We start from the raw sequence: 17,633 nt of genomic DNA, 5'->3' as shown, positions 1-17,633 counted from the left end.
AATAGAAACTAATCATTATTTGGAATTTTAAAAATCTTACCTCTCGAAATATTTTTCTTAATGAACTGAAATTTAAGTTGTCATTTCTTTGTCCCAAATAAGGCAACCTCATCCCATTCTATTCTTCCTGGACATTTAATTCTTAAAACTTTGTGTAAGCATGACTGTGACAAGATTATTGTGGTCATAGACCTTATTTTACTTTATTATAAATATTTGTTATAAGACAGGGCTTCCAAACAGGGATGGAGGGGAACATTAGGGAGCAGTGATAAAATACCCTTGCAAAATGAGGGCAAAAATTAAACACTTTTAAATGCACAAGAGAACACAAAAAGATATGCAGAATGGGATACAAATGGAACAATTTTGGTACTACTTGTTAAATTATACAGGCATACACATACATGATTTTGTTTATGTATACATCTCTTAAAAAATATATATATATATAAAACAGAACTTTGCAGTTTTTAAAATACAATCTTTTTTCTTTTTGTTTCTTAGTGATTAAATTTACAATAAAAGGAAAAAATAAAACATTTGAAAGATTCAACTTGTTTGGAAAGTTATTTTATCTGATACCAATTATATAGAATACAACTGAAAACCAGGAAATGGATCTATGAACTTTCAAAGACCCCCATTCAGAAACTATTTACTTTTACTTTATCTGCTTGAGTCAAATATATTGAAAATTGTGCAACTTGAGAGCTGATTTTAATAGTAAAGATGAGAAGAAGGAAGGAAGAAAGGAAAGAAGGAAGGAAGAAAGAAAAGAAAGAAAAAGAAAGGAAGGAAGGTTGAAAGAAAGATAAAAGTAAGGAAGAAAAGGAAGGAAAGATGGAAGAAAGAAAAAAAGAAAGAGAAAAAAGAAAAAAACTGAATATCTAATGGTATAGAGTCATTTAGTACAAAGACAAAGAACCTAACTGGCAGCCGAGGGCACTACAGTAAAGCAAATAAAATAACTGACAAGAGACTTCCAAAATGTTAGTATGTTTGACATATTTGTTTCAAACATTTTTTTAAAGGTTATTTTTTTTTCAATGTACTGTTAGTTACTGACATGAAAAAATGCAGAATTCCTACCCCCTCAAAGAGATTACAGCCTAATGGGAGGGATAAGATAATAATGAAATACCATAGCTCAGTAACTGTCTCAGAAGTAAAAACTGCAGTGAGATATGAATAGAACTTTGAACTTGTATTCAGAAGATATGTCTGAATGGCAATTTTACCACTTACTGCCACTGCTACCTAGGCGACTTTGAACAAATGGCTGCAGCCATTTGTACTCTGGGTACCAGTTTCCTAATCAGTAAAATGAAAGCAATGAACACAAGATGACCTCTAAGGTTCTTTGATCTCTTGACCTGAGATGGGCTTTAAAGAATGGAGAAAATTTCAGAATATGGCCATGAAGGCAGGAAACCATCCAAGGTAGAGGCAACAAAAAGCAAGGTGAATTCAGGATAAAGCAAGCAATTCATTTTGGGTGTATGAAGGAACAGGTATTTATAAAACTAGATTGTGGGAGAAGGTAAGGTAGAATTTTTCTAACTATAGGTAACAAGACCCTGGGTGGGTAAGTGGTGGTGGTTGAAATCAGCAAATCACTGACTAAAGTCTTTGGGTATCTTCAAATACAAATCTCTCTATCATGTTCAAATCAGTTAACAAAAACAAAACTGACATTGTGAATTTGCTTCAAATATGTGGGACTTGTAGAAGGGGTATATGTTTAGCTTTGGGTATTGGCATCTGGCAGAATTTGGAGTTACACTTCTTTTCCTCCACAATGTTTGAGTTGCTCCTTAGGGTTATGGGTGCATGTCTCCCCACTATCACTGGAGGACAAACCACAGAGGGCTTTTCCCCATCGAAACCCTTGGCTTTCCACACTGTAGGAAATTGTAACCCACTGCTTGAGGGAGTAGTTGGGGGCTGAATGGCAGTTGGATATTTTCTATCAATAAGTACCATCCCTGTGCTCCTTAGTCCTGAAGAGCAATGGGTCAAATGCCAATCCCTGTGGACATGTGGTCTATAAAGGTTTTCCTGTGGTCAGGCACATGGGTGTCAATGTTTAGTGGTCTCCTCTAGTGGTAGCCACTCATGATTGCCTATTGTGTGAAGGCCATTGTTGTAGTCAGAAGGGACTGCTGAATGCTGAGGTCACACTTGTGCAGATCTTAGGAACAGATTAACAACACCATGCCTTTTCTCCATGTCTAGTCCCATGTACCTGGCACGACCTTAATTAGAGGTTTAAAGGTAGTGAGGGAGAGAGGTGTATTGTGGAATTTAGGACTATTATGTTCTTCTTCTTTGAGTGTTAGAGTAACTACAGAGTAGTGGAAAGAGTGCTGGATTTGACACTGGAGAGGCTGAATTCAAATCTTGCATTTCCACAAAGTCACATGACCCTTCCAGACCTCAGGTTAATTAACTGTAACATGAGAAACTTGGACTTGATGATCTTCTGTCTCTAAGGCTACGACCCTGTGATTTCTTCCAAATCTCTCTCTCTCTTTCTCTCTTATAAATTTTATAAGACTTCCAATAAATATGTATATTTCTTGATAGTAAATTTGTTCAGTCAGTCTTTATTATCGATTTTGCTTGTTTATGTTAGAGAAGGAATAAGTATGTAAATTCTTTTGAAAGGGTTAAGGGTATGGGTCAGCCTCCACTCCAACTGAACACAGAAGGGCAAGACTTCTTAACTGAATCAATCAGAGGCATGAAATGCCCCAGACTTCTATTGAATCAAACAATTAAAGGTGCAGGACAGGTGTGAACACAGGAAATATATTGGGACAACTAAAGAGCTGTTCACGTAGTGCTCTTTGGGGGCCTTAAAATAATAACCTAGTATCGAATCTAGCATTCCATTTATAGGTCAGACTAGTAATAGAATAGCTTCAACCAAGTCCATGAAAGGGGAACTCTTAGGTGAGGGGGATAGAGAGAGTACCTGTCTCCCCCATCCCTGACCAGAGTGACCTTGTGAACTTTTAAAGGTTGGAAGATATTGGTAGTTGTGTCTCTGGAACAAAGTGGATGATTTGAGGAAAAACAGGATTGTACAAGAAGATCAGAAAAAAGCTGCATATAAGCTGTATGTATACAAGTGCACACATAAATGCATGTATGTATGCATAAGGGTAAATATATGAGGACCTCAGGAAGAAGTGGACTTTTAGCATACGGGAGTTGTGAATTATATCTTTGTCATATGTGATCTCTTTAATTTTGAGCACACTCCCCCCCTTGATTCTATTTATGTAGTTGTGGAAGAGTGTGTCCTTGGTTTGGGGGAATATTTTGTATACATTTTTCTCATTATACTGCCTTAGGAAGTTCCAGTTTCCAAAAAGTTACTTAACTCAGTCATCAAGCATTTATTATGTATTTAGTGTATGCCCTAAGGGGATACAAACAAAGGCAAAAGATGGTACTTGCCCTCAAGTTGCTTACATTCTAAGGGAGAAAGAATACATGTGAAAGGAAGATAAAAAGGAGAGGAAGGTATACAATAAGGGAACTTGATGAAGAAGTCCAATAGTATGCAACCAGGTGGGAAATGAAGAGATGATTGGTCAGGGTACTCTCCATAAATGAAGGTTCTGGGAGGAGCTCTCCATCCTTTAATTAGAGGGAGGCATTCCAGGGACAGTGGGTACTGATGAGATATGTCATCTTTTTTCTGCATAGAGTGATGAATGGACAAGGAAATATATGATTAATACAATTCATTAAGATGGAAAATAGGCATCAGATAGCATGTGAAATTCCTTTAGGGGAAGAAAAAGTTTTACGTAAATATGAGGTATAGAGTGAGGTCAACTTCTTCACTATTTGGAGTTATTTGTTTTTCAACTTCAATTTACATACGAAGGTGTCGTAGGGTTTCTTTTCTCCACCCCTACCCTGCATAACAAGGGAAAATTGAGTTCACAGGGAACACGTTTGGATGAATGAATTGTTTCCTACTTTAGAAAGTAGGTAGAGCTGTGCTTCTGAACCAGTGGGCTGTAAGGAGAGTGTAACTGACCTTTCCTTGTTCAGCAGGGCAAAGTCTCCTCTGGGGAAAATCTGAGGAACGGTGCAAATTAAGGAGGCCTTGACAAGTAGGTGATATTCCCTCACACAAGCTAGAACCTGTGCAGTTCTCTCTTCTGTTTTTTTCCACCTTCCCAGAAGTAACTGAAGCAATAAAACAGACATATGTAGAAAATCTTCTACAAAGGAGGACGGTAAAGGTTTTCCTCTGTTCAGCTCCCCACTAATTTGTTTAAAGGCACACAGCATAGAGAAACTTTCTTACCCAACAGCAAAGAGCAAACAGTCCTGGAGTTGAGCCCAGTCACCCCTCAGTGACACATGTAAGACATGGAGGGGAAGAGCAATTTCATCACACATTAAGGCAGTGGGAAGGCAAGGTTGCATAGAGCTAAGAATCACCTCCTATCCTTTGTTACTATATAGCTTGTACTGCTATGATCCTTCAACCTACCAAATTGCTTTGTATTAATATTGTGTTCGTATTTAATATGCATTATATTACATACTCATATGTGTATATATACATATATGCATTCATGTGTATGCACATATATTTGTACATGTGCATATAGGTATACATTTCCTTGTTTGGGTGTAAGTTCCTTGAGGGCAAAAACTTTCGCTTGTATCTTTGTATCTCCAGCACCTGGCACACAGCAGGCATTTACTAAATGCTTGTAAAATGAATGAAAGTGAATACCACAAGATTTTCTCTCAGATTCATAGCTCTCCTTTTCACCAAACCATATCAGAGTTCCAACTCTCCTCAACTTTTAATAAAGCAGATGTTTTTTGAGAGCCAATTGTTGTTGGCGTCTTTGCACACTTTGAGTCACTTAAGAGTAAAAATTCAGGAGAATTGTTTGGTTTTCTTGGCCAGTCAGATTGAGCTGTGTTTCCCTTGCCTTGCTCTTTTTCTTTCTTTCTTTTTTTTTCCAGCTGCTACTCAAAATGCCCAATCACATGCAGTCTTTCAGAAGGCTCACTGCCAACTCACATAGCTTTTTAACTATCTGCCTCATGGGACATTTCTTTTTCTATAAATTTCTCTTCTAAAATTGTCAGTCTTTAAAGGGGAAAATTCTTGGGGGGAATGTAACCTAAGGGGCAAATTTACAGCGAATTTCTGAGTTAGAAGAAACATCAGTAGCCAGCCAGGCTGCCTTAACCAAGATCCTTTCTACAACTTTGTTAACAAGTGGTCATTCAGCACCTCTTTGGAAACCTCTACCAAGCATGGAACCCACTAGTTTCTGAGGCACCCCATCTCCTGTGGGATGGCACTACTTGGTAGGAAGCTTTACTTTATGTTAAGCTGAAATCTGCCTCTCCACAACTTTGCTCGAAGTTCTCACTTCTATGTCAATAGACAGAAAAATAAACAAAATGGTAGCTAACATTTATATAGTATTGACTATGTAGCACTTACTGAACTAAGTGTTTTATAATGATCTCATTTGATCCTTATAACAACTCTGCAAGGTTGTTGCTATTAATCTCCCAGTTTTGCAGATGAATGAAATTAAGGTAAAAAGTGACTTGCCCAAAGGGCATTAGTGAGTGTCTGAGGGTAGATGGGAATTCAAGTCATCCTCATTTTGGGCCTAGTACTTTATCCACTGTATCACCTAGCTGTCTTTATTAAAGCAGTTTATTAAGTTCAGTTATAGGCCTTGTTCAGCTATGTCTATGTAACTTCTAAGGTCTCTTCCAACTCTAGATCTATAGTTCTTATTATTCTAGAGAGATTATATCTAAGGTCCCTTCCCACTCTTCAATACTTTGTTATTTGTAAATTTGAAAAGCATTCTATCTACATGTTCATTTAAATGGTAAACATGTAGATCAGAACACAGGCAGGGATTAGATATCTGAAGCATTCTACTGAGAACTCTCTGCCAAGTTCACATTGACTCATACTGTTTTTTGAATTTGGTATTTTAGTCATTTTTTGAATCAACCTAACTGAACTATCATCTAATCTATAGCCTTCCCATGTTCCCCGAAAGATGACATGAAGCAGTTCAAGTCTATTAAGTCTGTGACATTTACTCGATCTACCCTCTGTGATTTTTCTGTTTAATTGTTTGTTTTATATGGAGATTCAGCTCTTCTGACACTATTCCTACAGTGTCTTTGTTATATTGGTCTATTTATTTCCATCTTCTCCTTATGTCCTTTTAAAGTATGAATTGATCAGTGTTCATCACCCTGGGAAGCCACAGGGGTCTCTTTTGATAGTTTCCTCTATGTCTCAAAATTGCTTTTCCTGGACAAAATGATAACCCTTTATTTGATTTCCCTGCTACCAGGTGAAAGGTATCACGCAGGGAATTCTACACCAGACTAGTAGAAATGCTCTGAAGAAGATAGCAAATGACTATGACCGTACCTTGACTATCACTAACAAATCAAGGGTAAAATGAATGATAAATACAAGCAACAGAGGACTAAAACTGGAATGCCCATGGAGAATAAAACCAGAGCTAGCAATGAGCAAGGTACCATCCCAGCACATTGACCACAAATCAATAAAAAATCAAGAGCACGATGAAAGGAACATTAGACCTGTAAAAGAAATTTTAAAAATGAATAAAAAGAAAATCCTACTAGGGCACAGTCAGACCAAAAATAGGTCAAATAATCTTTCTAAAGTACACATCTGTCTATATCACTTTTCTGATTCAAAACCTTTAGTGAAGGTTGGCTATCCAAGAGACAGAGGGATTTACACAAGTATATAGTACCATAAGTCTTTCCCCAATGAATAAGCAGTCATTGATTTTGAACAGTTTTCAAAATAAAAATTAAAAAAAAATGTTAGCGACCATAGGAAAATTGTTCTAAATCATAGTAAGAAAAAAACTAATAATAATTAAACCTCACGTTTTCACCCCACACTCAGAAACCTGGCAAAAAAAAACGATCAAGATGGAAATAATGTTGGATGGACTATGGGAAGAAGAACACAATAGATAGCTCCTAGAACTGTGAATGAGTCCATTTTAGAAAACAATTTAATGGAGAAAAGTAAGTAAACTAGTCACATTCTTTGAGCCAGAGATCCCACAGCTGTTCATTGACAGCAACATTATATATGTATATATATAGTATATATATGTGTGTTTGTACATGTATATATAAAATATGTATGTGTAAAAATACACACATGCCTACATACACAAACATATATAAACTACAATTGTCATTGTAGCACTTTGGTTGAAATAACTATTAGCAAGGTGGGTGCTCATTAGTTGAATAAAATTAAAAATCATATTGAGTATAAATGTAATAGAACATTATCGTAGCATAAGAAATAATGGATGTGAAAAATTCAGAGAAACTTGGGAAGACATGAACTAAAGCAAAGAAAAATAAATTCAGGAAGGCGTATAAACATTGAGCACCACAGTTCAAACAAAAATATTGATAAAATAGAACAACGCTATTGAATTAAAATGATAGAGAAGAAATGAGGAAATGAATCTTATCTTCTTTCCTCACAGAGAAGCCACAGGATACAAGGAAGGGAATTTAGAAGTCACAAAATCGCATACATATGCTGCCAAAGTGTATGTTGTTTTTATTTAACTTTTTTCCCTTGATCACCAAGGAAAGACTCAATGTCAGAAGTGAGGTGGCCTTTGAAAGGATGATAACATGTAGGGAAGTTGCTATAATAGTAAGAACAAAAAACATTAAAAAAAAAAAAGAAACATTCAATGGTGTGCAATTGCCTCTAGGTCAATGGTGTTTAAAAGACCTCTTCTTTCTGATTCCAACTTCCCTTTCTGGTCTCGTTTTACTCCCCCCCCCCCAATATTTTACCTTTAAGTCATTCTGGACTACCAGCTCTTCACCACATCAGAGGCTCTCTCATTTTTTGTTTTTGGAGGGGGAAGGCAAGGCAATTGGGGTTAAATGATTTGCCCAAGGTCACATAGCTAGCACATGTCAAGTGTCTGAGACTGAATTTGAACTCAGATCCTCCTGACTCCAGGGCCAATGCTCTACTCACTGCTCCACCTAGCTGCCCTAAGAGGCTCTCTCATTCGTCTCTTTTGTTGTTGGGTCATTTTAGTCATGTATGGCTCTTCCTAACCCTATTTGGGGTTTTCTTGGTAAAGATATTGGCAGAATTTGCCTCTTCCTTCTCCAGCTCATTTTACAGATGACAAAATGAGGCAAATAGGGTTAAGTTATTTGCCCAGTGTCACACATCTACAAGTGTCAGGCCAGATTTGAACTCACAAAGATGAGTCTTCCTGATTCCAAATCCAGCAGCTCCATTCATCGTACCATTTAGCTCACTATGCAACTGTACGAATTGTCCCTTTATTCAACGTAGCCTTTTGGAACTCATCTTCCTTTAAGGCTTACCTCCAGTGTTGCCACTTCTGTGAAGTATTCCCTAATCCCCTTGGTTGCTAACTTTCACCTCAGAATACTTTGTGAGCATTTATTTGTATACTTTGTACTCTCCTTATAGAGTATAAACTATTTCATTTATAGTCTTAATTTTATCTTTGAATTCCCATCATTCACCTTGAGGGAGGTTGTTGGAAAGAATAGTAGAAAGTTGATCTCTGATGCACTGAGGACAAAACTATTTCAGTGAAGGATATGACAGGTCCAGATTGGGAATTATTGGTGCAGAGAGAGGTAGGCCCAGGCAAGTTGCCACAATGATCCAAGATAGTTGGGGTTATGTCAGGATATGGGTAAAAGTCCAAAATGGAAATGGAAAGGCCTTGAAGGCAAGCTTTATCCTCTCCATAATTTTATCTAAAGTCAGTTCTACTTATAGTTATAAATGACTCATACTTAATCACCATATCCAGAGGTTTTTGAAGCCAGGAAAACAGGCAAGAATTTTTTTTTTTTTAAATTCCTCACTCAGAGCACATGATGGACAACACCACCACATTATAAGCTAATAGAAAGTCATTTCAAGAGCAAAATTCAGAGAATTTCCATCAGTGAATGAGACTGCCTTGGCCTGAAGAATTTTGAAAAATGGAGTCTATAACCAAGCCCCTTTAGAAGAAAATGAAATGTTTGTAAAGTGGGAATAATAGATTTTCAATGAAAAACTGGAAGGGAATGTTATCACTTTTCTCAATGCCAGAAGGGAGAGAATAGGGTCTGAGAACATGGCTGATTCATTCTCCTTTTAACAGTTCATCTGAATCTGCACTCCTCCTAAGCTACAGAAATCCATAATAGATAGGCTTCCCTTTCCAAACCTTCAACTAAACCTTTCTTCTCCAGAGACCCTGACACTAAACTGGTTTTGAAATCAGCAGCTAGTATCTTTTTCCCTCTCCATGGTAGTAGAATAGGATGGAAGTTCTGGGGTCAGGTTTGGGAAAAGAGGGAAGCTAATTAAGGAATTATTTAGACTCTAAGTTATCTGATCTAAAAATAATGTAGAAAAATAAATTTTATGAGGCATATGATCCACTCTACTCTTTTCTAGATCTTATAGACAACTACGAGCATAGTGGGGAGAAAGAGGCCTATAAAGTCACTGGGGCCAAAGAATATGGATTGTACCATACATTGATTGCTCTTTAATACTCTCAGCTCATATACTGTTCTTGAGAGCAGCTGTGATGGTTGATGTGATGGTATGAAGCTTGAATCAACACTTTTTGGGAAATAGCTCTAACCTGTATGTTTAAAGGAACTCAGAAGAAGGGAAATGAATGACATGTCTTTGGGTAAAACTGGTTATCATTTTTTGGGAGCTGGGACCCATTTTTTACATAAGTGCTGTAATAAACACATGCTTAGAATTAGCCTAAATTGTAATTCTCAGAATATTTTCTCTCTGATCAACTCTCTACTCACACATTCTGAAAAGTGTGCTTTCTGTGTCAGCTGTGGTGGGACCTGGGTGATCAGGGGTCATGCATCCTAAAGAAGGTTTAAATCAACTACGAATCAGAACCTGGAGAATAAAAAAGAAGCACTTGAGCCTGGTCTCTAGACATAACCCCTCTTTTCTTTTACTTAAGCAACTTGTTTGAAATGCTTGTGCCAGTGCAGAAGGAAACACTTTTGGCTAGCCAATGGGCGGAGCAGATGTGAACTTAGGGAAACAAAACTGGTAAAAACCAAATGCTGACTATGTTGGTAAGGATTAAACAGCAAGAATCATGTCTCAAAAATATAGAGAAACCTGTGTGACCTTGGGCAAGTCATTTAACCCTGATTGTCTCACCTCCCCACTCCAAAAAAAAGAAAAAGAGAAACTACAAATGAAATTAGATTTTAATGGACACTAAATCTTACTCTTCCCCATGGTACAGCAGGTTGAAAATGTTGGGTCAGCTCTAGCAATGCATAACACAAAGTCCAGGACCCTTGTGTAGCAGTGGTAACAATAATATAGGAAGGGGGGGGTGGAGCCAAGATGGTGGAGTAGAAAGACACACATATACAGGCCCTCCCCACACAGCCCATAAAATACCTGTAGAGAGGGACTCTCAACAAATTTTGGAGCAGCAGAAGTGGAGAACAGCAGAATGGAGGAGATTTCCAGCCCAGGGTGACCTAAAAGGCCTACAGGAAACATGGGTTGCATGGGACCTGGAGCGGAGCCCAGCTCAGCCTTGGCCAAGTGGCACAGCTTGTGAACAGCCCTCGGGGGCAGAATCTCCAGTCGAGGAATCCCCAGTCCTAGTAGCAGCAGTTTGTAGATCCCCCAGCCCACAGGTGCCAAAGGTCAGTGACAGGGTTTTTTCACCTGGTCTGGAAGGGAGAAGGGTCTTCCATAGCTCCAGTCTCAGGCAGCGGCTGCAGAGACCACAGCAGGTAGCAGCAGTTCCCAGGGCAGCCCCTACAGCAGCCAGCATCCATTGTTGGATAATAAAAACCCTGGGGGCCCTGAGGAGCTGATCATTATTACCTCACACTGAATGGCAGCGGAACAGGAGGCCAGGTGGCTGTGGTGAGGAAACTGCTAAGATTCTGGGCACAAAAATCTCTTGTTGCTCCCAGACCAGTGTACATGCTTGATTGTGCCATCTTGGAGGAACTGAGATCTTACAGATTCCCAGAGTATACCCTACTCTTGACAAAGGACCCAAAAGTCCTTAGACTTTTTGGTTGGGAAAATGCCCAAAAAAGGGAAAAAAATAAGACTATAGAAGGTTACTTTCTTGGTGAACAGATATCTTCTCCTATCCTTTCTGATGAGGAAGAACAATGTTTGCTACCAGGAAAAGACATAAAAGTCAAGGCTTCTGTATTCCAAACATGCAAAATAAATATTCAGTGGTCTCAGGCCATGGAAGAGCTCAAAAAGGATTGTGAAAATCAAGTAAGAGAGGTACAAGAAAAACTGGGAAGAGAAATGAGAGTGATGCAAGAAAAGCATGAAAAGTGGTTCAACACCTTGCTAAAGGAGACCCCCCAAAAATGGTGCAGAAAATAACACCTTTGAAAATAGGCTAACTCAATTGGCAAAAGAGGTTCAAAAAGCCAATGAGGAGAAGAATGCTTTCAAAAGCAGAATTAACCAAATGGAAAAGGAGATTCAAAAGCTCACTGAAGAAAATAGTTCTTTCAAAATTAGAATGGAACAGATGGAGGCTAATGACTTTATGAGAAATCAAGAAATCACAAAACAAAACTAAAAGAATGAAAAAATGGAAGATAATGTGAAATATCTCATTGGAAAAACAACTGACCTGGAAAATAGATCAAGGAGAGACAATTTAAAAATTATGGAACTACCTGAAAACCATGATCCAAAAAAGAGCCTAGACATCATCTTTCATGAAATTATCAGGGAAAACTGCCCTGAGATTCTAGAACCAGAGGGCAAAATAAGTATTCAAGGAATCCACTGATCACTGCCTGAAAGAGATCCAAAAAGAGAAACTCCTAGGAATATTGTGGCCAAATTCCAGAGTTCCCAGGTCAAGGAGAAAAGATTGCAAGCAGCTAGAAAAAAACAATTCAAGTACTGTGGAAATACGACCAGGATAACACAAGATCTAGCAGCTTCTGCATTAAGGGATCGAAAGGTGTGGAATATGATATTCCAGAAGTCAAAGGAACTAGGACTAAAACCAAGAATCACCTACCTGGCAAAACTGAGTATAATACTTCAGAGGAAAAACTGGTCTTTCAATGAAATCGAGGACTTTCAAGCATTCTTGATGAAAAGACCAGAGCTGAAAAGAAAATTTGACCTTCAAACACAAGAATGAAGAGAAGCATGAAAAGGTAAACAGTAAAGAGAAATCATAAGGGACTTACTAAAGTTGAACTATTTACATTTCTACATGGAAAGACATTATTTGTAACTCTTGAAACTTTTTTCCGTATCTGGGTAGTTGGTGGGATTACGCATGTACACACACACACACACACACACACACACACAGAGCACAGGATCAATTGAATAGGATGGGAACATATCTTAAAATAATGAAATTAAGGGGTGAGAGGGAAATATATTGGGAGGAGAAAGGGAGAAATGGAATGGGGCAAATTCTCATAAAAAATGCAAGTAAAAGATTTTTCAGTGGAGGGAAACAGAGGGGAGGTGAGAGAAAAAACATGAAGCTTATTCATCACATTTGACTAAAGGAAGGAATAAATGCATACTCATTTTGGTATGAAAACCTATCTTACAATACAAGAAAGTGGGGGATAAGGCGATAAGCAGGGTGGGGGGATGGTGGAAGGGAGGGCAGTGGAAGGAGGGAGCAATTAGAAGTCAGCACTCTTGGGGAGGGATAGGATCAAAAGAGAGAATAGAAGAAACAGGGGGCAGGATGGGATGGAGGGAAATATGATTAGTCTTAGACAGCATGACTATTATGGCAGTCATTTGCAAAACTACACAGATATGGCCTATATTGAATTGCTTGCCTTCCCAAAGGGAATGGGTGGGGAGAGAGGGATGAAGAGAAGTTGGAACTCGAAGTTTTAGGAACAACTGTTGAGTATTATTCTTGCAACTAGGAAATAAGAAATATAGGTAATGGGGTATAGAAATTTATCTTGCCCTACAGGACAAAAGAAAAGATGGGGATAAGGGAAGGGAGGGATGTTAGAAGGAAGGACAGATTGGTGATAGGGGTAATTAGAATGCTTGGTGTTTTGGGGTGGGGGAGGGGAGAAATGGGGAGAAAATTTGAAACCCAAAATTTTGTGGAAATGAATGTTGAAAACTTAAATAAATTTAAATAAAAAAAAAAACCCAATAATATAGGAAGAACAATACTAACTCATAGGCATTTTCCTATTTACCTTCATAATCCTGGGTACAAAAGACTGAAAGACTGGCTGATTGTGATCCTTGCCTATAGAGGACAATTTTTATTTTATACTATCATCAGGAATAATCAGTATGGGCAATATTGAATCTAGCCACAAGACATCATAGTAATCCAAGAAGGCTGTGCCCTCCATAATTTAGAGAGTTTGATAAGATTATAAAAATTGGATAATTCCCTTACTCACTTTTGTCCTTCATTCACATCAGATCTATCAACCTTTAATGACTTCTGAAATTAGTCTCAGGCACGTTGCAAACTTCACATTTACAATCATTTATTAAGCACAGGGAGTTTGTTGATTACTGATGCTGGTGCTGAGTGAAATACAAAGGTTAATAAAAGCATGCATGCACACAGCATGCAATCTAATAGGAGATAATAACATGTATACAAATAACTATAATACAACGTGATTCCTGGATAGGAAGGTGCTTGAGATCATTTGTATAATATCTGAGACATAATAGGTATCGAAGGTATGTTTGGTGATTAAATAAGAGGGATAAGACCCAAGTTCTACTTGTGGTAGGAATAATTAGCCTAAGAGTTTCCACCTGTACTGTTTTTGCTCGCGGTGAAAAGAAATGTACCCAGAAGAGATTGTCTGCCATGTTACCTGCTGGGAGATTTGAAAAAAATGTTTGCATGCGGTTTCATGTTACTCTATTTTTCTTTTTATAACAGTCACAAATTATTCATCAATTCAAGATTGCTTTGCTGAAAGTTGTAAATAATTATTCTTGATTTCAAAACAGGCATCTGATTCTATGATTTTCTGTTTAGAGCATTAATTCCTTGGGAGGAATTTTATTTAGAATCTACCATTTTTTATTGTTATTTAACCCATTCAAGAATGCTTTGCTTTATGCCCTTTCACTGTGTTAAAAATGGTACATGAAAATAAGAACATCCCATGTCAGAATATATTTATATTCCAGAAAGAGAATAGAAATTAATTTTTCAGTGGCTTCAAATTAGTGGTAGCATTACATTTTTATCCCAGATGGAATAATTTCCTTTATCACTAATATTTTAAAGGAGCTGAGCAGTATTGTAGTTAGGCTGACCATAATCTTACTTTATATTTTTAAAACTCCAAGTTCCAAACACGAGAAGTGATTTGATTTTAAATATTTATTTTAAGAAAATGCATCAGGTTTTATAACATTTAGTATCATATTTCAAAATAAAAGTGGATACACGGCTAGAAGAGTCATAATTAAGATGGGAAAGCTAGGACTTTACTGTAGGGCACCAACATTTAGAGACTACCAAAAGCATAGTTCCATTAGCAACTGTCCTCTAGTTGAATTTCCCCCCCCAACTTCTATGCTCAGTCATAATCTGCTCCTTAGGTGTTTGTCCTCTCCCCAGAGACCTCTTTCCTCCTGGTGGCTTCACCCTTGGTTAGCAACTCTCATTCCACTCTACTCTTTCCTTACATTAAAAAAAAATCCTAGTTATGGTTCTGCTGAGTAGAAGCACCAAAGGAAAACAGTTTAATATACATAAATGTATGTGTATGTGTATACACATGCATATAAATACTCATCTAAAACCCAATATTTTTGAAAAATATTATTCATTAATTTAATTTCTGAAAGAAAGTTGATGGCATTTAGAAATAATTCACATCCTTTCCTTCACTAGTAAGTACTTAAGAATCGCACATATATAAGAATAATACATAAATACTTAAATGAAATAATACATAAAACAAATAAATAGATACATAAAATACATAAGAATTTTCAATCTTATACTTTTTTTTGGGAAATTGATTTCTTCTTAGTATTTAATCTAATACCTTTCTTTCATCAAGAAATCTCAATTGTAAGAAAAAAAGGCTCCAATCAGTTTCTAACTATTTTAGTCTGTTTAGTAGCATGTCCTTAGGGAAAGCAATTTTTACTTCTACAGGATCGTAGGTAAAAGTCATTGACAATGTTGAAGGTAATAAGTTAGGATTGCCAGGCTTTTGTAGGTAAAAATCTCATACCTATTCATTTATCTCAGTTATCATGATGGTATGTTGAGAGTGAAGCTGTCTCTAAGATTGCCACATTCCCAATCTTACATATCAGCTCTTTCAATTGCACCTACATGAGCTAGAAGCTAGCCTAGCCTGCAATTTTGTTATTGTATATAAAAGCAACCTATAGTATTATCATTCCATACTCCTCAAAGATATATACATATAATTTGAAATCTATTAATTTTCATATTAGCATATTTCTATATATATATGATCTCTACTTTTCCTGTATATTTGTCCTGTAGATGTTTTCCAGTAGATATTAACTCGCTGGAAGATGAGGACTTTATATTCTTCTTTTCTAGTACCTGCTTGCAGAAGATATTAAACTATGGAATTCATAGGCCTTATACCTGTGAATACTATTAAGCTTCCTCAAGGAAATTCATAGTCATTTATGCCCTCAGAGAAATGATCACACACATAATTTTATATATACTTAAAGAAAGCATAACAAGTAGAGCTTTATATGGAATCATTTTTTTGTATGATATGTAAATGCCTTCTTTTGATGATTATACTCAGAATATATTTTTTTTAAAGGAAAGAAACTATGTGGTAGACCCTGGAAATATAAAGACAAAAATGAGATAGCCCCTGCACTCAGAAAAGCTGACATTTTCTTCCTTTAAATGTTATGGCAACACTGAAAAATTTTAAGATTTAGATAAAATCCAAAATAATATTCTAGGTCAGCTCATATAATAAAATTATTAAAGTAATTTATCCATTTTTTCTTTCCCTTTATACTCACATTTATTTGCATAGACAAATCATCAAGATTATCAAGCCCATTCACCAAATAATAAAGTCTTGTTTGGGAGAGATGTTCGAAGCTATCTGGTCCAATTCCTATCTAAAACATGTGTACCATCTGTAATATTTCCAATGCTGAGTCCCACCTGGACTATCAGAGAATACAAACTGCATCTGGTAAACATTGCACTAATATGGCTCTTGTGTAAGTGGTTATAGTCCTGGATGGTGGGTGAAAGTATGACTTAGTGGTTAGTTCCTAGTCCCTGTTCTACAATTGAATAACTGTGTGGCTTTGGATAAGTGATTTCACATCTCTGTCCTGGTTCACTCATTACAGAGTAATTGTGAGAAATAACTGAGATAAGTTCTGGAACAATATAGTTCTCAAAGTGCTGGACAAGTGTAAGGTGTCCTTGTTACTTACATTTCCAGCAGTCCTACAGAATGACAAGGTCTGAAAGGCCTAAAGGGAAAAAATGGCAGACATTGAGAGGCATGCATTGCTGAACATTGGTCACCGACTTTGAGATGTGCTTTGTGATGGGTCTGGTAGAGTTTGTGAAAAATCCGGTGAGCTTTGTGAGGACTCTTAGAGGCTATTACAGGACTAAGAAGGCAACAATTTTTAGAAAAAACCCTATTACTTGTGGAGTAGCTGTTAGGACTCACAGGCCAAAAAAAGCCCTTTTGTCCTCTGTGAATAACTTCAAAATGAACTGCTCTACACAAAACAGAACCTCTCAAAACCTACAATCCTCTCCCCCTTTCCACTTTGTCTTCAATATAGGGTATCACTGAGTTGTGTTTACACCTATTTTTCTGAGGGGAAAAAACTTTTTATATCAATGCTATCAATTGAGAGGATGTATTATCCACTTACAGAAGTGGTGAAAGTATTCAAGGTCAAAACCCGACAAGGTACACACCTTGCCAGCACAAGTCCCCTAACTCTGCCCAGTTGCATTTGAAATAGAGCCAAAACTGTGAAGAAAAAAAAGATCCACTTTGAGAACTTAATGAGGACAATTTGTCAACAATTTCACACACCATTTGCCTAGAATCTTTGAACAGAGTGCTTCCCCAATGTATCTTTTCCCCAAGTGAACACTAGGTTGTCTGCATTTTAGTGATTCATTAATCATCTTTTTTCACTGAAAGTGAGGGCTTGGGTATTACAGAATCTAGAAGCAAGGGAAGTCTTGGGAAAATGAAAACACGTAGTGTCAAATGATCTTGAATGTCTGTATAGAATCCTGATTTACTGCCCACCATTGAAAACACCCCACAAAAAACCATACTCTGGAAATAATTAGTGTTGTTAAGATATAAGGGCAATTTGTGACTTAGAGCCATGAAGGGGGAAGGGAGGAGAAGACAAGGCTCTTAGTGCATGTATAAATTGCTAAGCCGCCACATATTCAGTTTGTGCTACCTAAAAAAGTGCCACCATGAAAATTAGAATTTTT

The 17,633-nt window shown here is 37.2% G+C and overlaps 1 protein-coding gene across 1 annotated transcript in view; it reads right to left on the bottom strand.

Annotated features, from left to right (window-relative positions):
• FBXL7 (F-box and leucine rich repeat protein 7) overlaps window positions 1–10,916 on the bottom strand; it is a 499,606-nt gene extending 488,690 nt beyond the window's left edge. Inside the window, exon 1 of the mRNA XM_072605457.1 lies at window positions 10,826–10,916. The gene's annotated coding sequence lies outside the window, so the exon portion shown is untranslated. The remainder of the gene's footprint in view (window positions 1–10,825) is intronic.
• Window positions 10,917–17,633: the final 6,717 nt, after the last annotated feature.

The sequence above is a fragment of the Notamacropus eugenii genome, chromosome 4, assembly GCF_028372415.1.
Source record: "Notamacropus eugenii isolate mMacEug1 chromosome 4, mMacEug1.pri_v2, whole genome shotgun sequence".
NCBI classification, from domain to species: Eukaryota; Metazoa; Chordata; class Mammalia; order Diprotodontia; family Macropodidae; genus Notamacropus; species Notamacropus eugenii.
This window is presented reverse-complemented; position numbering and strand designations above follow the sequence as displayed.